Here is a 24,821-nt window from a genome sequence, read left to right on the forward strand (position 1 = left end):
GGACATTGCTGTCAGCAGTCCTTAAAGGTCCCATAGCCAGTTCTGCAGGTACATGCTCCTGCAGACGAAGCTACAAGGGAGGTGTCCCAGATTCTGAAGTCCATGGGAGAGCCATGTCCTCAGGATGAGGGACTGTAGAGGGGGGCTCCTTGAATGACGTTACCTGTGAATTGTTCACGTCTGAATCTTCCCTGAGGTGACACAGAGATTTGGACAATCCTAGGTCCCAAGCTTAATTCTTGACATCTCTGGTTTTTAGGATTGGTAGTAAGAGTTCCTGGAGATTCACTGCCAAGATGTATCCAAAGTAGACAGCACCAGGATAGGTAGACAAATAGTCTCACTGACAAGGCCACTTCCTAAGTTCTTCTCAGATACCCCTGGAAAGCCTACAAAAGAACAGCAGTCCTTTCCCATGGTTCTATCTAAGTGAAAAGTACTCAGAGCCATGGGACCTCTGCTCCTGGAGTTGCATATAGGCAATGTTGTTGTTGTTGTTGCAATTGCTATTGTTAATTATTTTATTTAACCCCCCTTTAAATCTTCTAAATTGATGGCTGTCTTTTTGTGGAAAGGAATCCCATAGCTGAACAATGCTCTGTATGAGAAAGGTAATGGGTGTAACATTGTGATAAGAGAGAGATGGAACTCCTAATATGGAGTGAGTTAACACATTGACCAAATTTGGGCTTTTCTGTTTATAGAATTTAGAGCACTTAAGTTTGTTTTTGGGAAGGCTGTGGGGCCAGAAGTCACACACAATGACTAAGTGAACTTGAACAATTTTTCATGATTTCATAACGAATTATGTAAACATGAAAGAAAGTGAAAAGATTTTGCGTGAAAAGATTAACAACGATAGCAGGTATTCAGTTGTGTTTAATATTTAGTGCTAGCACTGATGGATTTGTTGAGGCAACATGGATTGAAGAAAGGCTTAAGATAGCAGTTGACTATTAAGGCACCATCTGTGCAGTTTTATACCACTTAATACCGTCATGGCTTCCCCCAAAGGATCCTGGTAAGTGTTTCTTGTGCTGAGAGTTCTTAGTTCCCCTCACAGAACAACAATTCTCAGAGTGGTTTAACAGTCAATCACTCTTTCCAAGGAACTCTGGGAATTGTAGTTCTGTGAGGGGAATTGAGTCAAAACTAGCACTTTGAATTGAACCCTGAAACTAACTGGTCTTCCCTTTCATGGAACTTTTTAACCAAAGGTTTCAGTGAAAAAAGTAAGATCAACTACATCTCCTCTTCTCTATGTTCCATAATAATTTGTCCCTCCCATTTTTTTAATACAGACTATGAGGAGAGGGAACATGACTGATTTCACATTAACCTTCAGAAAGCTAATGGTTCTTAGGGCTCGGTTGATGGGCAAATGTGCACTTAAAAATCCTTCCAAATGTAGCAGATGCAGCCACATAAATCTGTAGCTTGTATTTCACAAAATGTGTAAAGTATGTGATTCATCTCGTAAACAGCTGCTCTGCGTGGTTAAATATGGGCTTAATGCGTTTAATGCTGATTTTTAAATGTGCCGATCTTAAAAGCAAATCAGTTGCTAGTCTCATGATGCCAAGCAGAAACATAAATAATGCTGAAGTCACCTCAGTATTTCTTTTCTGTGTTGTGAGTCACTTCGAAATAATCTCGAATAAACTGGGAAAAACACGACCTTCTTTTATGACAGTTTCTTGCCGAGTTTCAGAAGAGAAGTCATTAATGGCACATGCACAAAAAGAAATGGATAGAAAACCCTCTCGTAGAAGATGAGACAATTTTCCAAAGGCGTCTCGAAGCTGTTCTGAGAATATGGGATATAGAATGAGGCATCTGGTTCTGAACCAGTGACTGTATTTTTAGGCCTGGTCCTTTACACAGCTTAATGATGGATGGGTGGGGAAGAGCTCTTCCCTTATGACTTTGTGTCCTCCTGTCCTTCTGCGTTGCCTTTGCCAGTTTAGCGGTCAGAGCACAAAGAGATGCCAGGCCTACTTTTCCAAAACTGGCTTTGTCTCCTGCTCTCCAGAACTTGCCCTAGTCTTCAGGCCATGAAAAGGAAGTTACAAAGGTTTCCTTTCCCTCCCAAACCAGATTTGGGAAGGGAGAGAACCAGCAAAGCAGTATTCAGCATCAGCAATGGCTAGGAGGTCTTCGGAATACTCAACACTACTTTTCCTTCCCCTCCCTCACTGTAGGTGCTGTAGCAGACATATCAAGAGGTGCGAATTAGCCCTGCTTCTCTGCTCATTATTTTATTATTTATTAAACAATGCTATTCTTCACAAATAATATTGGCATTGGATCGCCACTCTTCCCCCAAGCAGCTCAGAGCAGTGTACATGGTTCTAACTGTTGGCTTTTTTGCAGATTAGTTGGGCTGCAGAAGGCAGGCTGGGGAGACCACACATTCAAGAAATGCAAAAGTAACTTTTGCTTGGTTTAATAACAAATAACAAAAACAAAAACTCCTTTTCCACTAAATTACATTATATCAATAAGTGTGACCCATCCACCAGGGTACTGAGAGAGCTACATGCTGCTCTTTATATACTATAAAGGTAAAGGGATCCCTGACCATTAGGTCCAGTCGTGGCCAACTCTGGGGTTGCGGCACTCATCTCGCTTTATTGGCTGAGGGAGCCGGTGTACAGCTTCCAGGTCATGTGGCCAGCATGACTAAGCCGCTTCTGGCGAACCAGAGCAGCGCATGGAAACGCCGTTTACCTTCCTGCCAGAGTGGTACCTATTTATCTACTTGCACTTTGACGTGCTTTCGAACTGCTAGGTTGGCAGGAGCAGGGACCGAGCAACGGGAGCTCAGCCCGTCGCGGGGATTCGAACTGCCGACTTCTGATCGGCAAGTCCTAGGCTCTGTGGTTTAACCCACAGCGCCACCCGCGTCCCTTTTATATACTATACCCAACAGCTTAATTAACATAACTTAACAGCACCTGCTATACTGCTTCACAGCTGTAAAATCAGGTCATGTTATTTGCTCTGGCCCTTAAAGACATACACATCTTGTGAAACAATAATGAACCCTAAAATTTAAAGAAACCACTCAACACTAACACTTTATCGTCTCCTTCCCACAGCACTGAGGTTAGGCTGTGAGATAGTACTGGCCAAGGTCACCCAGGGGGGATTGGAATCCAGATACACAGGGTGGGATTCACCCAGTGACCCCTACTGGCAGAAGCCCTGTGCAAGGACTTCTGCTTGTACACTATAGCCCCCTGCCACTGTCACTCAGGGAACGAATCGTTGCAGGCAGAGAAGCAGTGGTAGCCAGTTAAAGTTGGCAAGCCTATTAAAGACAAAAAGACCAAAGGGGCAGTGGGGTAACTGTTGCTTTTAACCTTATTTTGTGTAACAAATTAACTGGTTCGTCGGCATAAAATAACTTGAATGTGTATTGCCAAAAGAGATTCCCAGAGTGGCTCACATACAATCAGTTAAAAGAAGACAGTCTCCGTCTACGGGCTTATTTTCTAAAAGAAATGAAATAGTGGAAGAGACGAGGAGGGAAGGTTAGGGGTTGTGGGGAGAAAGCAAACTGATGTACCAATTAAAGGTAAATAGTAGTGCCTATAATGACCAGTTGGAAATAGTTCAGGGAGATGCCTGATGGAACGAGCCCTGCTTCTCGTCTTCCCCACTGAGTTTTCTCTGAGTTTCTCATTTTCAGTTTCCAGTTAGCCTGATGAGCATAGCCTTCCCCAAACATAACCAAGTCCACTTAACAAAAAAACAACAACCCCTTTTTGGTTGAACATGCTGTGTAAGTGCTATCTATCTTAGCTCAAGCTCCAAAAAGGCCACAAAATGGCCTTAGTGGTGTTATTTAAGCTACTGGTCTTCAACTCCTAGATCAGGACTTACTAGTAGGCCGCAGCCTGATCCAAAGTAGGTTGCGACAGCAGCCTACTTTGTATGGCCACCATACAAATACACAGATTTTTTTAAAAAAAAGGGTCCTCAGGTGTGTGGTCCATTAAAAATGGACCATGGAACTGAAAAGGTTGAAGACTACAGATTTAGGCAATGTTGATATGGGAAGATATCCTATCCTGTGGTTAGTTCCAACTTCACCATTACTTTGCTGGTGGATTTCTGTGGAGTGGTGGGCCCAAGTGCCATATTTGCCTTAGTGGAACAGACACATGGAGTCTGCGCATCTGAGGTGATCATGCAGCTGAAGCATGACCATAAACAAGCTCAGGAATGGATTGGCAACGTGCTGCTGAACTGAAGAATTTTAGTGCCTCGAGTGTGAACGTTCAGTGCAGATGAGACCTACAGGTCACATGATTAAAACTGTGTGCAACTAAACTTGACTTTTTGTCTGTCCGTGATCAGCCCCTTGCCACATGGCACTATTCCACAGGAACTGCTTACTCTGCTTTGTTGGTTAAATGCTAAAGTGTGCTCTGGGGGTACTGGGAGATTTCAGTGTACTGTTAAAGGCCAAATTCTGCAGCTTACTTTAATGTAAGAATTGGTTGAGGAAAGCAGTTTCCCTCATCCGTTGTCATTATTATAATGTCTGTGGGTAAATCTAATTCCAGGGAATTGACTTCGCTTGGGGGGAAGAATTTAGACATGGCTGCTGAGTGAGTTGGGAGGGGGAAGATAATCCCTCATTTATTCAGTTTATCAGACCTCTTGAGGCTGTAAAACCTGGCCAACTTGGATGAACAGATTCTGACAAGAGCAGTTCCTGAAAGATTTGTGTTGGATATCAAGCACAGTCTTAATTCAGTTCTATTTTTTTCAAATAATCATAGCAACGGGATTGGACCATCAGTATTTTCTAATGAAAGATGGTTATGATGTTTGCACAGGATTACATTATTTAACAGATGGCTGAAGTTGTGGCAATGGGAAAGAAACAGTAGATTTGGATGAACTGGGCTCCACAAAATTTCTTCAGATGGATTTGCTTCATTTATCCCTTAATGGGACAAAGTTAATTTGCAGCACAATCCTATGTGAGCATCCTCAGGAGTAAGTCCCTGTGAGTTCAATGGTGCTTCCTTCCAGGGAAGCAAGTTTAGGATTACAGCCTTACAGTTCAAATTCCCAGTCAGCCATGTTGGAGGGGGTTTGGCTGAGGAAGAGGTGTCTCTCCGCCAAGCCCTGCCCCATTGGCACAGGAGCCCCAATGCCAAGAAGTGCCCCAATGCACCTGCTGAAATGATGGTGAGGAGCTACTGCTAGTGGAATCCCTTCCAACAGAAGCCAGCAGAAACCCCCAACAGCACATTTGGGGGAGGCAACAGAGATTGAGATGGCATAGGATCCATGAGCTTCTGAGTTGACCTTGCAGGCCTCATATGATGGCAACAGGTCTAATCCAGACCTCTGTGTGCACCAGCCTGGGAGCTGGTGCAGTGAAGAGGCCTTCTCCTCACCTGCCCTCTACTTTCCAGGCTGGCAGGTGCAAGTGGCAAGTTGATAGCTGCAGCCATGATGGACAGCTGTGCAACCCCACTAAGCCCCACCTCTGTTGGCTGCAGGGCCTGGACTGCAGTCTTGGTTACAAAGCCTAATGATTTCTCCATTGCACTGAAAGGTTATTGCAGCTTAGATGCAGAAGAGTCCTGTTATCATATAAAACGGTGTTATTTGGGTAACGCTCTGCTACTTCTGGTTACAAACAATACGTTTTATTAAGTCATTTTCTGAACTTTTACGATCATCCAAAAGAAGGGTGGGTTTCATGCTGAGCGAAAGGTTGCACTCAATTTGTATCCTATCCAAGTTGTTTTCTCCAAACTGTTTCATCTTTTCCCAATTTATCATGGGCCTATAAAGTTTTATTTTAGTGTATTATTAAACTTATCTCTGACATTGCAGTCAACATGCTGGAAACTGTTTTATACTCCTGTATCTTCTTTAGAGCTATTCAATAAACTGGCTTCTTAAAAGGAAAGCAAAGTAGAAAGACTTCCATTTGGGACAATTTTCTTATGAAGTGTGAGAATCACTTTGAAAGCCAAGGAGCAATAAAATGACCAGATCCCCGATGAGGTCTAACATCCCCCAAAAGGCAAGTGGGCAAATGTTGAGTCTGCCAAACATTTCTGTCACCCTCCAGCTTTCCCCATTCCTCCTGAGGAAGAAGCTTCTCACAGAAATGTTGGTGCTTCCACAGAATGCCTGAACATAGTTGAAACATTATCTAGGAATGTCACCTTGTAGAGGAGTCATATCTTGTAGAGTAGGGAAGATTTTGCTGGATTCCAGCTCTCAACATCCTTGACCATTGACTATGTTGGCTAGGGCTCATAGGAGCTGGAGACCAAGATATTTTGGAGTATCACCGATTTCCCAGCCCTGGTGCAGATGATAGTGATGTGTGCCGGCCACAGGATTTAACTTGTATCTGTAGCATTGGAAAGCAGCCCAATCTATTTTGGATCCACTCTGCATCTTTCCAATTCAGTTTGTTGTTCAGAATTGAATTAGATCTGTTGGAAACGAAGGTCAGTTTTTCCTCACCCGCGTTAATTATAACGGGGAATTTAAAAATCACAGAACAGGATGGCATTTGCAAATGTAGCAACTCCAACAGAGTGGATTAAGCCTGCCAACTTGTACGGTGGTATATATTCAGAGCTTTTTTTCTGTAGGGCACCTTTTAATGTTTCATTTAAAAAACGAAACAAAGGAAAAGTTTATAACTTTTTCATTTTCTGTCAGAATTGGATGCCATTGACAGGCGCCACCAATTTTTTCTGAGGGGATGAAACCTATCAAGTTTCAGAATAATAGCTTCAGTGGTACTCCCAAAAGAACAAACATTACTGTTTGGGTTAGGTAGAAAAGGAATCAAAGGAGTGTGCGTTTGTGTATGAGAACATGGATCCCCAGGAAAAAATTGAGAAGAGGGAGATGTCAGAAGCTGGTCAACTGGGAATAGACACCACCTCTTTTGTGCTGTGTTCAGCGATGTGTAATTTTATTTAAAACTTTCTTGCTTGGTTTGTCATGGCACAGTTATTTGTAGACTGGACTTGTGCTTCGAAAAACTGGACAAATACTAGGATGCAGCTTGACGCAAAAGGGGTGTTTGTTCGCACTGCAAGTTCATTAACATTTCATAAGCCCAAATGTCAAATTATTGCAGCTTGAGCATTTGTATCCAAAATTGTCAAGTAGATTTGAGCACACAAATCCGAATGCAAACCACCTTGCTTCACTGGATATATTTTGGATAGTTCACTGAAAGCGCTGCTTCCTCAGTCAAACTGGCAAGCAGGATAGCGTGTGCTCTAGAAAGGTTAAAAAAATTAATCAGAATATAAAATAATGCTTCGAACAAAGCTATGTTTCTCTCGTGCTTTGGAGTCCTATATTCATTTATGTTTTTCTGTGCTTCAAAAACTAAGGGTCATCTAGTCCAACCCACTGCGGTTCAAGAATCATAGCTAAGGCAGGAAGGTAGTCCTGATTTTGGGCAACAAACATTTTTAATGCAGAAGCATAACAAACATTCATATTAAAGCACCAATGGCAGTATTTTGCAGCATTTCCATTTTGTATAATAATAATAATAATAATAATAATAATAATAATAATAATAATAATAATAATAATAATATATGCAGCCACAATATACAGTATGCATGCCTTTAAGATAGAAAACAAAGCCTCCCTTTCTCTCTCTCTCTCTCTCTCTCTCTCTCTCTCTCTCTCTCTCTCTCTCTGTGTGTGTGTGTGTGTGTGTTTGTGTGGTTACTGTTCACCTGTAATGCATTAAACCAATATTCAGGCATTCAACTTGAAGACATGAGGGCATATAGTGTGGAGCGTATGGGTGGAAAAGCCCTGATCCGGGAGTCTGAGAAGTCCCCCAAGAAATTTCTAGCCATGGCACTCCCCCCTCCCCACATAAGCTGTATCGGGGGCCTCTGCAATCCCATGGAAGTTTCCTTCCAATCTAAGGATCAGCATCCAAGAATCAGAGTGTGGTTGGCGGAGTCCTTGCTTTGGTGATTGTTACGACACCATCGTATTCATCACTTGGCCCCTTTTGACTCTAAATTCTCAGAGTCAAGGGAACCTCAGGCCTTGGGGGCTCATGTGGCCCTCCAGGCTTTTCTATCAGCCCTCAGTACTCTGCCCAGGCCACATGGTCTCTAGAGTGCTTTCTTCTGTCTGAAACGTGCCCTCAGAATGTAAAGATGCCTACTGCTTGCTTGGAGCACAATTCATCAAGCTGAGCTGATGGTTTCGGCCCTGTAAACCTGAAGGAGCGTCTCCACCCCCATTGTTCAGTTTGGGCATGGGAGATCCAGCTCCGAGGGCCTTCTGGTGGATCCCTGACTGCGAGAAGTAAGGTTACAGGGAACCATGCAGAGGGCCTTCTTGGGAGTGGCTCCTGCCCTGCGGAAACCCTCTCATCAGATGCCAAACATATAAACAACTACACAGAAGACATCCGAAGGTAGCCCTGTGTTTTTATATATTTTTTGGAAGCTGACAAGAGTGACTGAGGCAACCCAGTCAGATGTGCAGGGTACAAATATTATTATTATTATTATTATTATTATTATTATTATTATTATTATTATTATTATTTGCATAGAAACCTCTGACTATGTATGGCCTAAATGTACACAGGTGAGAGTCACACCCATTTTCCCACCCGTTTTTTATCTTTCGCTCACCCACTTTTGCCTCTGTCCTCACGACCATGAGTCCCTCAGGCTGATAATGGTTCCCCATTCCTATTCAATGTGATGCTTCCTCCCTCTGTTCCATAGAATCATAGAATTGCAGAGCTGGAAATGACCTCAAGAGTCATCTAGTCCATTCCCCTACAATGCAGGAATAGCAGCTAAAGAATCTCTGAAATATGGCAATCCTAGGTAAAGGTAAAAGCACCCCTGACCATTAGGTTCAGTCGTGACCGACTCTGGGGTTGCGGCGCTGATCTCGCTTTATTAGCTGAGGGAGCCGGCATACAACTTCCAGGTCATGTGGCCAGCATGACTAAGCCGCTTCTGGCGAACAAGAGCAGTGCACGGAAACGCCGTTTACCTTCCCACCTGAGCGGTACCTATTTATCTACTTGCACTTTGACATGCTTTTGAACTGCTAGGTTGGCAGGAGCTGGGACTGAGCAACGGGAGCTCACCCCGTGGCGGGGATTCGAACCGCCAACCTTCTGATCGGCAAGTCCTAGGCTCTGTGGTTTAACCCACAGCGCCACCCGTGTCCATGGCAATCCTACCTCTGTTTAAAAACCTTGAACAAAGGAAAGTCTACCACCTTCCAAGGTTGCCTGTTCCACTATCAAACAGCTCTTATTGCCAGAAGGTTTTTCTTCTATTCTTTTAATTTGAATCCATTGGTTTGGGTTTGTAATAACACATTTAGGCCATTTCTAGTTTGGCCTTCAGTCTCCACCATGCCTTACAAAGCTACTCCTATCCCTAGAGTCCAGCCAAATTGACCATTTCCCTTTCCCTCACATAAACTAGCTGCAAACATTCTAGCTTTCATTAAACTGTTGGTCTGAAGCTAATTTCCTCTTGTAATCATGACCCAGAAAGTTTATTTTTAACAGTAGTTTAGAAATACAGTGAGGGTCTTGTTCATTCACCCAGCCATTCATCAGAACACATAACTCAGTGACTGACTAATCAATATGTGAATTCAAGGCAGCTGTGTGCTTAGAGGCAGAACAGGGGAATTTTAACACATAACACAAAATGCACAAAGAGATATTTCTAAAGAACACCATTGTGAAAGGCATCGTTTTATGTGAATGTGGCAAAAATGTTTAAAACATTTTTATTCTCTCATGCCTTCCTTTTTTTGCTGACCACTGCAAATGTCTGCCATTGGATTTCCCATGACATTTTTAAGGAAGGAAAATGAGTGATTGCCTTTCAGATCACTAGTCATATAGGAAGATCCTTGTTGGATCGGGGCTGAAATTCCTCCATGAGCAGGGAGTTGGAATGGATGGCCTTCAAAATCCCATTGAAATTAAATGGGTGGTCTTCTACTAAGTTTTATTAAGAGTAGAGCTATTATAATTAATGGACTGAATTTAGTCACGTTCATTAATTTCAGTGAGTCTACTCTGAGTAACACTTTGATACAGCCCTACAAATTCTATTAAGCTGAGGCTGGATGGCATATGCCAGGGATGTTTCAGGTGCAAGTTTCCTGCACTTAGCAGTGGGTTGAACGTGGTCCCTTCCAACTCTCAAATTTTATGGATCTATGAAAACACTCTATTGCACAACATTCTGTTCAGTAAGATGACTTTGGGAAACTCGCAAGCAGGAGATGAAGACAACATTCTCCTTTGTACACAGGTTCTGATAACCCAAAATATGCTGCTTCTGAACACAGAGACTTCATTTTGTTTTGCATTTGTGCTTAAGTGCCATTGATAGGCTTATCCACTGTGTGGGTTTCAGTCTTTTATACCACTGTCTTAAATTAGCTGCCACTTCATTTAAGAAATTGCTGTCAGTTAGATGAGATGAGGTCAACTAGATGATCAACCTACTGCATTTGTATATGAGCAAAAATAGTTCCAAAACCCCAGTGTGGAGGACACACTGCAATGACTTTCTTGTATCACTGTGGCCTGATCTACCCACCTCTATGTTTCCAGGCAAGGGCCTTGGCTCCCTGGATACTTGCTGTCTGAGCCCTTGCAGCAAATGATAAAAGCTCCTTCCATTGATAGGCAGGTTGTAGCAATGGAGGTGGCAATAATCAGGAAGGGAGGGCAGGATGATTGGCTGAACGCCTCTGCCCTGACTGGAGCATCAGCAGTGCCTTGGGCCACTGCCCAGATTAGGAGCAATACCCCCTGTGGCTACAGCAATACCCCCTGTGGTATAGGAAAACTCAGTTCTGCAGCTTCTTTGGCCTGAGAGCTGCTCCAGTGACACATGCCGTATCAATGCTCCTGGCCGGCATGGCTGGCCAATGATGAGGAGAGCACCCATTACTTCTCCAGCTTAAAGTGACCAGGCTTCAGAGCATATGCTTAGCTTTGGTGATAGGCTCAGGGGCCGTGGTATCTGAAGCTTCTTCCGCACACCTGTAGAGGGCCTCCTGTGAGGAGAAAATGGGGAGGGGAAAACCCTACAGGAGCCGCTTCTGTGGTCTTTTTGAGGTCTAAGGAAGACCTCCCTTTCCCATAAAGCCTTTCAGGTTATTATTATTTTTAATCCCAGAGTGTAACTGTATTGCTTTGGAATGTTTTATGGGAAGTGATTCATACTATAAGTGAAGCAAGCAAGCAACAAACTTTCCCATGAGTTTTAATGGAAACAAAGTTGTGGCAGTCGAAATATGGCAGAGTGACCTTTTCCGTAACATCCATGGGTTGGATATTATTATGAAAAACAAGTTAACCGTTTTCAAGTGACAGTTGAAATGTGAAGGGGGCAGGGAGAAGGGCAGGGGGAATTAGTGGGACACCTTTGCCTCCCATTTTTGTTGCCTTCCAACTTGTGACTGTCTGAAGGCAACTGTCAGATGTGAGGAGCCTTCTGTAGCCATGAGAACGCCCCATATGCTTTAAAGCAGTGGCACCCAAAGTGGGTTATACTTTCTCCTGGAGGTGGGGGAGAGTGAGCTTACCCAGGGGGGTGCTAAGAGGCAAGGGGGCAGCAAGGGGGCACTGGAGGTGTCAATGACTATCAGACTTTGAAAAGCTGGTATCACTTGATCAAGTTCATGAGTTTGGTTGAGTCAATTAAACAAAACATTTTGAATTAGATTTTGAATAAATGTGCAATTAATTGTTTCTGTTTTGAATTTTATTGTTATTATCTTCTTTAGTGGGTCATGGAAACAGCTACAGTGGTACCTTGGGTTGCATACGCTTCAGGTTACAGACGCTTCAGGTTACAGACTCCGCTAACCCAGAAATAGTACCTCGGGTTAAGAACTTTGCATCAGGATGAGAGCAGAAATCGTTAGCTAAAGTGGTGCTTCAGGTTAAGAGCAGTTTCAGGTTAAGAACGGACCTCTGGAATGAATTAAGTACTTAACCCAAGGTACCACTGTATTCTGATTAATGATTTTATAGGGTAGGATAGAGAAGAGTAGAGTAGGGGGCACTGGAGATGAATTTATAGAACCAAGGAGCTGGTGTGGCCCCCAAAAGTTTGAGAAAAATTGTTTTAGAGTCCTGCATCATCATGATTCAGAAATGTCCAGGTCTTCATACTGTTGCCTTCCACAAGTTGTGAGGTGATGGAAACGGTACCCAAGAGGGTTGAGCAACATGCTGATCCCTACAGCCTCCTCCCTCATGTGTTCACTGCAGCTCTTTTATAATGCCCAAAGAGGGCTTTTGATGTTGTGGGGGGAAAGGCTTTGCTCTCCATCATTATGCAGGGGTAGCTAGTTGTGTGTTATGCAGCTTTCTGCAAGAAAGAGGGAAGTTTAGTGCTTCTCTTTTGCTTTGCTCTGGCACGATGACATCAGCCTATAGATAGAGTGATTGCTATTCCCGCTGTGTTGGAGGCGAGCGGCCGCAGAAGAGTAATACAAATCATAAGGAAATGTCAGTGCCTCTAATGGAGGGAGCGCCAAGCCTGAGATAGCCTGCTGAGACAGTTCCAAGGCAAAGTAATTGCGCAGAGACAGCCTCGGTATAAAAAGAGAAAAATCCTCCAGTTCAAGGAAGATGCCAAGTTTTGAGGAGGATCTCAAGTAGGCTTGAGTGACCATGGGACCAACGCCTCCTCTGCATCTACAGAGGATCTGGTGTCAGGAGCCATGGGGCTCAAACCTGCAGATCAGGCCCTGATACTTATTAGCCTTCACAATCAGTGTGGATGGTTTGAAGAGGGAACTGCAGGCAGTTCAAGCTCACTGACTGCAACCCAGAATCCACTTGGTCCTGGGAATGAGGTGATCTCAGGGAGCCACTCCTGACAAATATATGACAGATCTGCCCTGTTCTCTCAGTCTGGCCATCTTTTTGCTGCAGAAGCTCACTAGGCTGCTTATCTGCGCTGTCCCTGACTTCAAACGCATCCGGTTTATGCTTCTGCTCCAAGTGTTCAGGGGCAGGAGAACCTTGCCTGTGCTCAGATCTGGGTGCCTGGACTATTCTAAGTCTAGAATAGGCATAGCCTGCCTTTTGGCTCATAGAATCATAGAATTGGAAGGGAACCTGAGAATCATAGATGATCCAACCCTCTGCAATGCAGGACTATGCAGCTATCCCACACAGGAATCGAACCTGCAAACTTGTTGTTATCAGCCATTGCTCTAACCAGCTGAGCTAGTTGGTTGCTTTTGATATGAAAAGGGGGACCTTAATTTTGGATAAATCGTATGGGGTGGCGCAGCGGCAGCAGCGGGAGGCCCCATTAACTAAAGTGGTGCTTCAGACTAAGAACAGTTTCAGGTTAAGAACGGACCTCCAGAATGAATTAATTTCTTAACCCGAGGTACCACTGTATAAATCAACGAAGGTTTGTTGCAGTACGCCATGCTGTGGTGGCAATTCACAGCATTCTTGCTGCTTTAAGTAGAACGAGAAATGGTCTTTAAGTAAGATGATTCAGATGGCTAGGATGTAATGTTCTAAAGGTTTTTCATTCTGTCACTGCCTTGAAAACTCCAGATGTTTCCTTCTCATTAGAGAGCTTAATGGTAATGGTTTGGGCCACTTCTTCTGTCATTACCAGTTCAGATTAGCGCTTTCACACACCTCACATCACTCATCCCCCTCTGGTCAGAATGTGCCTCCCTTTTTGGCTGTGTGAATCAAGCAGAACATGGAAAGCATATTCACATGGTAATTAAAAAAAGAAAGAAAGGCCACATGCTTTAAGAACAAATCAGAGCTATATGCTGCAGAGAGAGAGAGAGAGAGAGAGAGAGAGAGAGAGACCCCCAAAATTCAGATTGGGTCATTTTGGCACATTAACAATTTGATGGAGGCAGGATGATTTCACTTCTACAAACCTTTCTGTATCTCAGGTCAAAAGGCTTATGGATTGATCCAGCCAATGCAATAAGGCAATCCACATTGTCAAGTAAATATAAATGCATGTAGACTACAGTGTCTTTCTTAGGTTTACATTAGATTTATTGAATTCAAGAATCACTTGCCACAACGAAAAGCCCTGATGTGATTTGCAACCATTACTTGATTTATGTCATCCCAGATGCAGACACAGCAATGCCTTATGATGCAGCTTGGAAACGGAGAATGTGTGGGGCAGATTTTAGATTACTGAAGTTTAGCAGAGTGATGTTGAAGGGTGGACTGAGAATTCTGGAGCATATGAGGGGAAATGAACAGCAATATTTAAGCTTCGATTCTGGTTTTCTGATCCTGGCCCCAGGTATAAAGCCAGCTCCCAGGGACTTATAGTTCAGAAGGCTCTTAAGGCTTGGTGGTCTTGTTTTGGGGTGTTGGAGGGGAAATCTATTGTGGAAGAATTCTGTATTTTGAGGAGATAGGTTAAATGGCTTGTACGATTCTTCCTCCTGTCTTATTGGCCCACCAAAGGTTTTTTTGTTTGCTTTATTCATTGATTTACTTTTCGTGTTCCAGGGATAAGCATCAGTAGGATGTGAGAGGATCCACGTGTGGACCAGCTAAAGGCTAAGTGCCTGCCAGCAGTGGTGTCTTGTTGGCATTCATCCATCTTGAGAGACAATGGAGTGTGCAAATTGCTGCACTAGCAGCACCAAGTGACCTCCCCGGGGCACAAGCCTGGGCAGTGTGTATGGAGGTCCTGGGCTGCCCAGGCGACAAGACCTCTTGGCCTCACAGATGTGGTCCAAAGGAAAGCAGAGCAATACATTTGACACCAGCTTGGCTGTAGGAGTTGCTAGAAAGAGTTGTACAACTTGCCATTTAACCATTTTGGGGACTTCACTCTGGATTTGTGTAGGGTTTACTCCTTAGCCTTTTCTTCTCCTGAATGTGAAAGCACTGGAGGTTTAGGACCAGAGTTTTCCTTCTCCTACATGGGCTACCTTCTCAGGTTGATGAGCCTCACTTGGCTCTTACTTCCCTCTACCTTCTTGACCATTGGACCCACTATTGTCTGCTCAATCTGCTGGAGCCTGCCTTCACATGCAGGGAAAATCACTACCTCACCAAGGGTTTGAGACAATGCATTCCAAGTGCCTTTCCCTGAATCTTGGGAACTGTTGTTTACCTCTTACAGAGCTACAATGGCCAACCCCATCCTCAAACTACAGTTTCTGGGATTCTTTGGTGGGTGTGCTTTAAGTAGACAGCCTAAGTTACACTTAAATCCTTTCTGTTGTTTTTAGAGGAAAATATTTTCAATTTGATTGCTTGTTGGCCTCTGTAGGCAGTTTCACCGAGAAGAAATGTTTCCATGAAGACAGAGCAAAAACTGAACATGATTTGGAAGGATTCAGATGCTTCTTGCACTGCTCAAGTCACCAGAGGATGCCTTGAGGACAAGAGGACTTCACAGGTTGAACTCAAAGCCCTGGACTTGCTGCTCGGAGGGTCGAGCGAACTGCCAATGAACTTGAACAAAACCTGGAGGCCTTCAGCTGGCAGGAGGAAGAAGAATGAAAGGAAGTTTTGAGTGAGGTTGGAACAGCAAGTGCTCCAGGTGGAAGTCGGGCAGAAGGTGTGAAATAGTTGCTTTGTTCTGAAGGCTTCTGGGTCTTTCCTTGTTCCCATTGGTAGCATAAAGCACAGCACACAAGAAGTAGTTCTGTCACATTTTCATGACTCTTGCACTCTTTTGCTTGCATGTCTGTGCCAGAGTCAAACGGAAAGCTGCTTTCAATATTGGTTTCTGTTGTGGTGAGGCACACAGAGGCCTGAGCAGGGCTTGTCCCTACATACCATCCAACATTTTCCCCCAACCCAAACCATGACGCTACATTTTTGGTCCTGAGCTTTCACGCATGCGCAAAATCACGAGACCAAAAGACATTCGTTTCTTGGTCTCACAAGACCAAAAGCTGAGCATCTTTCGGTCTGATGCTCTAGTGCAAATCAGCAGGGTCACACCAGAGTGTCGGACCAGAAGACACTCCTTTTTTGGTCTGACACTCTGACACAACCCTGCTGTTTTGCTCCAGAGAGCCAGACTGAAAGATACACATCTTTCAGTCCAACACTCTGGCACACCAGAGCGCCACACAACCTGCCTTCCCCTTGCTGGCACCCACCTCTGCATGAAACCAGAATACCCCAGGAGGAAGGCAGAGCCCAGGGTTTGCTCAAAGAAAGTCGGCCATCACACTGAAAACAGGGCGCTTGGCAGGTATACCCAAACCATTTGGCAGAGTGAGTCCAAGGGCCCTCATGTGCCATAGTTCTTCATCCCTCTGGCAGGTAATAGGATCCATAATTCTCTATTATAAATTAAATGTGCATTAATTGGGAGCATTTTATTAAAAAGCATAAGAAATCTGGAGGAATAGTAACAGCAGTCTAACCTAACAGCTAACATAAGCTCCAAAGGGGAAAGTTGCAAAAGGAGTGGGTGAAGCTATGCATTTTGAAATAAACTACCTCATTTGATGTGACGGTTTTGATCGACTGGAACTGGGTCTATCTTTTCAAAATAGGCTACAAGGAGGGGGGGGGGGAGAGAATAGACCACGAACAGCACTGTTTGTTTGTTTGTTTGGATGCTTTCTGCAGCAAAAATTTGTTCAGAGATATTTTAACTGGGAATGCACGTGGCCAGAGATTTTGGCATCTTGGACATCTCCCTAAGACCACGTGTGCAGATAATTAATTTGGAAAGGCGAATTACGCAAGCCGCCCTGTGCTGGAATGCCCATCACATCGTGTTGACTGTCAGCAAGTTGTTAGAGTCTGAAAGAGCAGGGGAGAAGCTGCAGGATGCTGTGGTGTTCACAGAATGCGTGCTGTTGAAATAAATGGCATGTCCCGTGCCTCTTCCTCCCCGCCCCCTGCCACCATGGTATGCCAACAAGCTATGCCATGTCAATGCTAGCCTGTGGCATGCCACTACTGAGAAGCAGGTGTGGGGCAAGCCTTTCCCATTTACTGCTTGCATTCCACATGCCATGACCCTCTCTCCTTCGAGGTTAGCAGTTTCTCTCGGGGGGTCAGCTCTGCCTTCTACGGAACTCATGAAGGTATACCATGGAGCCGGCAGTGGAATTCACTCAGGAGATACAAGCCTGCACAAGCAATTTGCTATATTAAACTTTTCAAGGCGCCCTTGCCTGCTATAAAAATGCTTCTCACAGTTAATGCTAAGCTGACGGAATGAACATTGCCTGAGCATAGTATAGCAGCCAGCTCTAAAGCAGTTTCATTTTTATCGCCTCATCTGTGTACCTGCTAGAATATAGGATGTCTTGCTGGCAATAACTGGGGAGGAGTTAAGACTGGGAAGAAGCTATCCATGGAATTGTGACTTTGGTTAGTAAGTAAAACAAAACAAAACAAAACAAAACAAAACAGGAATGATCTGAAGTGGGGAAGCCAATATGATTCTTTTCTTTTTTAATTTACTACTACAGTAGCATGAAAAGAGGCTCCAAACATGTGTGCCCTTAACTCTTCTTAATTTCCAGCCCCACCAATTCAAGCTCAAATTCCAGAAGTTTAAAATTCATCTTGACTGGTTAATTGGCTAAAGCTTTATTCTACCAATTAAATCTATTAAGAGTGGTATATATTGCATGTCTGTTTACTCGGTAGTGCCACTGAATTCAATGGGCCTTCAGTGTGCAGGATTAGAACCATTAGCATACAACTCCACTTATTTTAAAGTCTCCCAACACTTTCCATAATCAATCAATATTGCATTGTAAGTTTCTGAAAGACAGAAAGGTGTTTTCTGGTCATGCTATCCAAACAGGGATAGACTTTCCCTCCACACATCCACCGTAACCTTCTTCAGCCTGCTCTTGGCTTGTATTATTTTTATTCAATTATTTTTATTTATTAATAAATAAAGTTATTTATTTCTAGACCCATCGGTCTAGAAAATATACAAATGCATATTTTCATCGAAAGCCTTTGTGCCTAAAGGGAAATGGAAGCTCCATTACTGTAATGGTTTTAATGGTCTGAGTTTTGCCAGGTCAAACTATTTAACTGTGTGTTTAATTAATCATTTGTATGCATGCAGCTTAAAGGCGTTCAACTGTGCCATTTTATAGGGATTAACTAAGTGGGCAGTAAATCACCTTTGCTGCCTATAAACTTATTTACAGAAAAACTCTTTCTTTCTTTCTTTCTTTCTTTCTTTCTTTCTTTCTTTCTTTCTTTCTTTCTTTCTTTCTTTCTTCTGTTTCAGCGCACATACTGGCAGAGGTCAAAATGAGGGCAGTTCTGTCAGCTTTTTTGTATGAAGGAGGAATTGAAGGGAGAAAAACAGGATTTGACCAATGTGGACCAGCAACATCACTGCCTGTTATAATGCACTGGAAAGTTCAACATGCAGGAAGGTTCAGGATTATCGCAGTGGCATATTTGGCGGAATAAGGAAAACAAACGACAAGGCATTTGGGACCTGTTTAGCTGAATGCAGGCCACAAACAAGGGGCCTGGTGAACTATCTGCATGGGGCTGAGGCTTGGGACATGCAGAGATCCCATTCCAGTTCATGTTAGTTGTGACACTTCCTTTCCCACAGATTGCCGTTAGCTCCAATTCAGCAGTAAAATGTGGGAACGCAGTGGGGCAAAAAAGCACAATGCTTGGACCTCGACCTGGAAATCCTGTGCCTAGAAAGTGCAACACAAAAGGAAGTGCAGCTGAGCCCTAAGTCCTCTTGAAGCAAATTGGTTGTGTGCATTCATTCTAAGCGGTGCTTCCTACATTACAAAATTCTGCTCTACTTGAAGTTGGTTCAAAGGCTACAGTTAGTGCAGAGTATGGTGAGCAGGAGTCTCTCTGGACTGGAGAGGCTGTGGCAAACATCTCACACCAGTTCTGAAAGAGCTGCACTGGCTGTCTGAGATGGGGCTGGTTATTCGCCCAGACTTTTGGTATACTTGGCAGTATTGGGGTTTTTTTCAGTTGGAGGGTTGTAACCATCTGCCTTGCTTTTCGTTCTGGTATGTTGTGTCCAGGCTAATTTTGACCCAGTCTGGACATGTATTTGCATTGAAGAACAAGGCAGATTTTTTTTTAAAAAAAGTCTTAAGGCACATGATGTAGACTTGAAGAAATTAAGCAGCGCCTGCAGAGGAGACTATCTTGAAGTTCTCTGTACCCTGTTTGAATTTCTTGAAAAGTGGGACATAAATGTAAAACAAATACTGGAGATGGTAGGGAATAAATTTCTGGCATTATACTTGCAAAAGTATATAGCTTGCAACTGAACTAAGGTCCTCTCTGGTGGCCTAATGGCTGTTATGTATGAACAGCATGGAGTCAGATCTCACCTTTTGACAATGAGCAGCTTTCTGAATTGCTTTTGAAGGGTATCATAATGATGAGAAGCTCACTGACAGATATACAGTGGATATAGCTGTAGCTATGGCTATAGATTCAAAAGTAAGTCCCAGATAAATAAGTATTGGGTTGCAGCATGGAATCCTTGGGATTATTATTCATGCTTGTCCTTAGAATAGAGCACATTATGCATTTCCTTAAAGTTTAAGCAATAATGTTCTCTTTAATGATTAAATCATGTTCTTCAAAACTCAAGTATGATCTCACTGCCATGTTCTCCTTCCCTTCTTCACTGATATTGATTTCTTGAGAGCCCCTCCTTAGCAAACCTAATGCTGAATTATATCACCGAATACCTTTTATTTTAAATGATGTAGGCTCAGCAGTTGGATTTACGGAATTGAGTATCAAAGTCATAAAAGTCATACAAATTCTCATTTTCCTTGAGACCTGCCTTGAGTTTACAAAGTGACTGAGTTATCCTGCTAGCTATTGCCGGTGATCCTCTTAACTGGGTAATGAAATATCAAATTATATTGTAAAAAAAATACAGAAGACTCTCAGGCCACATCCTCACCATACATTTAAAGCACTAGTATATCCCCACATATCTTGGGAACTGTAGTTTGCTAAGCACACAGAGTTGCTAGGAGACACTAATTCCCCTGACAGAGCTACTATTCCCAGAGTTCCCTGAGAACAGGCATTGATTATTAAACGACTCTGGGAATGGTTGCTCTGTTAGGGGAAATAGAGATCTCCTAACAATTCTCAGCAAACTACAGTTCCCAAGTTTTTTTTTGTGGGAAAGCCATGACTGTTTAAAGTTATGATTCTGCTTTAAATGCATGGTGCTGACATGATTTATACCCAAAGAGCAGCCCCCACCACCCCAATCTTCTCTCTGGAAAAAGAAGAAGATGAATTACTGCTGACCATATCTATGGTAGCCTGGTTCACACGTTGTGATTAACTACCTAAGCAATGTGCCTAGGTTGGGGAGAAATTTAACTCAGTTCACATTTAAAGGCGAACCGGCCTAATTCACAGCTTCCAGAACAATACAGGAACTGAAAAATTGTGATTCTGCAAAATTCACACTTCTCCAAATTTCGCAATGTAGTTCTCAAGCCAGGTAATCTGTACTAAAATGCACATGTTTGGTAAACTCTACATTAGCAACACAACATACAAAAATGTGTTATATTAGGGAAACTTATATGTGTCTCACAAGAAATCCACACAAAAAAGTTGATGGACTTTTCATGAGGCCATTTATTTTTTTTAATTGCAAACTGTTGTGAAAATGTAGAGAGAACTGAATTTAAGGTTGGAAAGCTGAGAAACCAAAATTGACAGATTCCTAGCGCAGGAAAACTTAGGACTGCTCATGTGTGTATTGTGTGAATATACTTCACTTGTAAGTAATATATTTAAATTTTGACTATCAATCTGGAATTGACATTCCATTAATTTTGTTCGCCGTTTTGAAGAACGCTGTTCTTCACGCTGATGTCTTCTTGTGCCTTGGAGGTATTACCTTGCAGATGGCAATTTAGTTGGTAGCAGTTTTTCCTTTTTTGATAGACAGCCGTCACCAATCATCTACTTCCTTCAAACAAGCCTCATCTGCAAGCTTTTTGATACTGACATCAAAAAATGTTTAGCCCGCGCCCTTTAACAGCAGAATTTTATGCAACACTAGATGAATGTTGATGGCCTCCTGAGATATGAAAAACATGTACACTTGACCACAATGTTGAGGGTGAGCTGTAGCAGGGAGAGAAGTAAGCGACAGAGTCTCTGTATTAGCAAACCAACGTGAGCTTTGGAAATAAGAAACCTAGCAGATTTCTTAGAAGTCTAACAAGGAGTCATGTCAGTGACATGCCAGCGCTTAGAGCTAATTCTCACATTTCCCGCTGAGGACAAATAGTAACCAGAAGTGCCCGGCATTTCTCTGGTTACATAGCGAGGGAAACCAGAAGCCATCTCATGTTCCTGAAGCTGAGATCAACCCTGGCTGGATTACCTTTTAACAAAACAAAACAAAACAAAACAAAACAAAACAAAACAAAAAACAAAAAAACAAAACAAAACAAAACACACAAGAGCCCTATATTAGTTCTGTGTCCATGACCCTATGAATCTTAGGTCCCAGAATATGGATTGCTAAATAATTTGTCACAGATTCATATAAATACTCAGTGGCTTGTTTGCTAAGTTTTAGAAACCATGTTGTAGGAACTGGATGTTATTCCTGTACTCACAAACACACACTCTCCCTTACTCAAATAACGGGCTCTAATTGAACTTTCATTTCGTTTCATTATAAACAATGCAAACATGAGTAGGAGAAGAGAGAGGTGGACAGAGAATTAAGGTGTAAGAGGAGCAGGCAAGGAAAAGGGGATTATTGGGAAGAAAAGGAGTATGTGGAAACTGTTGAGTTGACCAGCGCTTAAGGAGAGCATTCATTCCAGATGTCCACATAAGTGCCCTGTAACTATTGCCAATAGTAATCTGCGTGTTTAAATGAAAGAGCAGTAAGATTTGCTATTCATTGTCATCATTTAATATTGTTACTTTAGTTGTACATCATTTATACCATACAAGGCAATTTACGTAGGGTGCAAACACCGACACACGCAAAATTACATAAAAGCACAAACTAAATGTGACGCTACATAAATTAAAACTATTTAGAACCACCAGTTATCCTCACAGGCATAAGTATTATCACCATATTAAACAGATGTTAACAAAGCCAGGAAATCACAGAGGATATAAATTAACAGCCTAAATGCCTGGGATTAATGAAAAAGATACCAATGTTGGTGCCAGGTGGTTCTCCTTAGAGCATTCCACAGTTAAAAAGGCCATTTTTCTTGCGGCAACCTTCTCTAATTCTGCTGGAATTAGAGGTACCCTGGTAGGTTCAAGTTGGGAGAAACAATCCACAAGGTATGTAAGACTTTGAAAGTCAAAGCCAGCATTTTGATGTGGGCCTCGAATCATATGAGAAGCCACTGCAATCAGGTCAGAATTGTTGTTATATATTTGGACTGTTTAATCCTTATTATCAGTCTGGAATTCTTCCCTAGCTGCAGTTTCTGGACCATCTTCAAAGGTAGCCCCATCACAGTAATCAAACTGTGAAGTCACTAGAGCTCAGACTACAGAAACTAGGTTATCTGCAGCCAGATAAGGGTGCAGCTGGGTCTACTAAACCAGATATATTTGCAGTTACCGTAATATGGATCCATAGTGATACCTATGCAGTATCTGCACCAAGCAAGTTAATAATTAACTAATCTCTGATACCCAAAATCGAATTTGTGATATATGCAATGACATTTGCCTACGTCATATTGTTTAATCATTGTTTCAGGACTAGGAAATCAAAGGATGAGCATTTAGGGCAGAGCAGAAGCTGTTGTAGAGCATAGAGTGATGGTGGGGATGTATGTGGAGAAGAGGAATGGCAATTGCATGCTTCACAGCTGGAGTAATGCATGTGGCTGCCTAATGGGAGCGCCCCTTAGGACCAATGTATCCAAATTCTAGCAAGCTGGATTTTGAAGGGGCAGAGAAACCAGAGACCAAATTGCAAACATGCGCTGGATTATGGAGAAAGCTAGAGAGTTCCAGGAAAAACATCTACTTCTGCTTCATTGACTATGCAAAAGCCTTTGACTGTGTCGACCACAGCAAACTATGGCAAGTTCTTAAAGAAATGGGAGTGCCTGATCACCTCATTTGTCTCCTGAGAAATCTCTATGTGGGACAAGAAGCTACAGTTAGAACTGGATATGGAACAACTGAGTGGATCCAAATTAGGAAAGGAGTACTACAAGGCCGTATATTGTGCCCCTGCTTATTTAACTTATATGCAGAATTCATCATGCGAAACTCTGGACTGGATGAATCCCAAGCCGAAATTAAGATTGCTGGAAGAAATACCGACAGCCTCAGATATGCAGATGACACAACTTTGATGGCAGAAAGTGAGGAGGAATTAAACAACCTCTTAATGTGGGTGAAAGAGGAGAGCGCAAAATATGGTCAACATGTTGAAGCTCAACATCAAAAAAATCACCTGGCAAATAGAATGGGAAAAAATGGACGCAGTGAGAGATTTTACTTTCTTGGGCTCCATGATCACTGCAGATGGTGACAGCAGTCACGAAATCATAAGACGCCTGCTTCCTGGGAGAAAAGCGATGAGAAACCTAGACAGCATCTTAAAAAGCAGAAACATCACCTTGCCAACAAAGGTCCTTATAGTTAAAGCTATGGTTTTTCCAGTAGTCATGTATGGAAGTGAGAGCTGGACCATAAAGAAGGCTGATCGCTGAAGAATTGATGCTTTTGAATTATGGTGCTGGAGGAGACTCTTGAGAGTCCCATGGACTGCAAGAAGATCAAACCTATGCATTCTGAAGGAAATCAGCCCTGAGTGCTCACTGGAAGGACAGATCGTGAAGCTGAGGCTCCAATACTTTGAGAAGAGAAGACTCACTGGAAAATATCCTGATGTTGGGAAAGATGGAGGGCACAAGGAGAAGAGGACGACAGAGGATGAGATGGTTGGACAGTGTTCTTGAAGCTAGCAGCATGAGTCTGACCAAACTGTGGGAGGCAGTGGAAGACAGGAGTGCCTGGCGTGCTCTGGTCCATGGGGTCACAAAGAGTCGGACACGACTAAACACTGAAACAACAACAACATCCTAATTCTAACATGAGCCAGGGGTACCACTGCTTTGAGATGGCTGTTGGTCCACCACACATACTACCCATTGGGCACTAACTTTTCTTCTTCTGGTCATGAACCATGATTGCATAGAGCAATTCATTTAGCAATGTAGGCCAGCCGTAGGACTTTTACATTTGGAAAGGAATGCTTGCACTATGGGATCATTTTCTTTGTTCCTTTGCAATTTCCTCATAAAGAGCTCCTTGGATTCAAAATGCGCTCTTGTTTAACATTCATTTTGAATTGTCCCTCTGTGTTTTTCTGCTACAGGAATGTGCCCCGTCTGTTGCTATTTTCTGCATTGTTAGAGTAAGATAACGAAGTGCTCGTTCCAAACAGGACGCATATGGTTCTCTTCTTAATTCCGAGCTTTATGCTCTCAATTCTGCCGGTTCCTATACTGTATATTCAATCTGATTTCTGCTTTTCTAATTTTTCACTACCGCTCTCTTTTTGGTGGATTAACCCGGTTTCCCATCTGGATGGCAAGGATTTCATCACGATTTATTTCCAAATGACTGGAGACTAAGCTCACTAGCCTTGAAGGCGCATGCCTGTTCTTGACTTTGCCATTTGGAGTCCAGTTGCCTTTGATAATTGGGGTTAATTCCTGATTTTGGCCATATGATTGCTTGGTTTATGTAAGTAGACCAACGGCAGGAGCCT

Source organism: Podarcis muralis, chromosome 11 (assembly GCF_964188315.1).
Source record: "Podarcis muralis chromosome 11, rPodMur119.hap1.1, whole genome shotgun sequence".
In the NCBI taxonomy this organism is placed as follows: Eukaryota; Metazoa; Chordata; class Lepidosauria; order Squamata; family Lacertidae; genus Podarcis; species Podarcis muralis.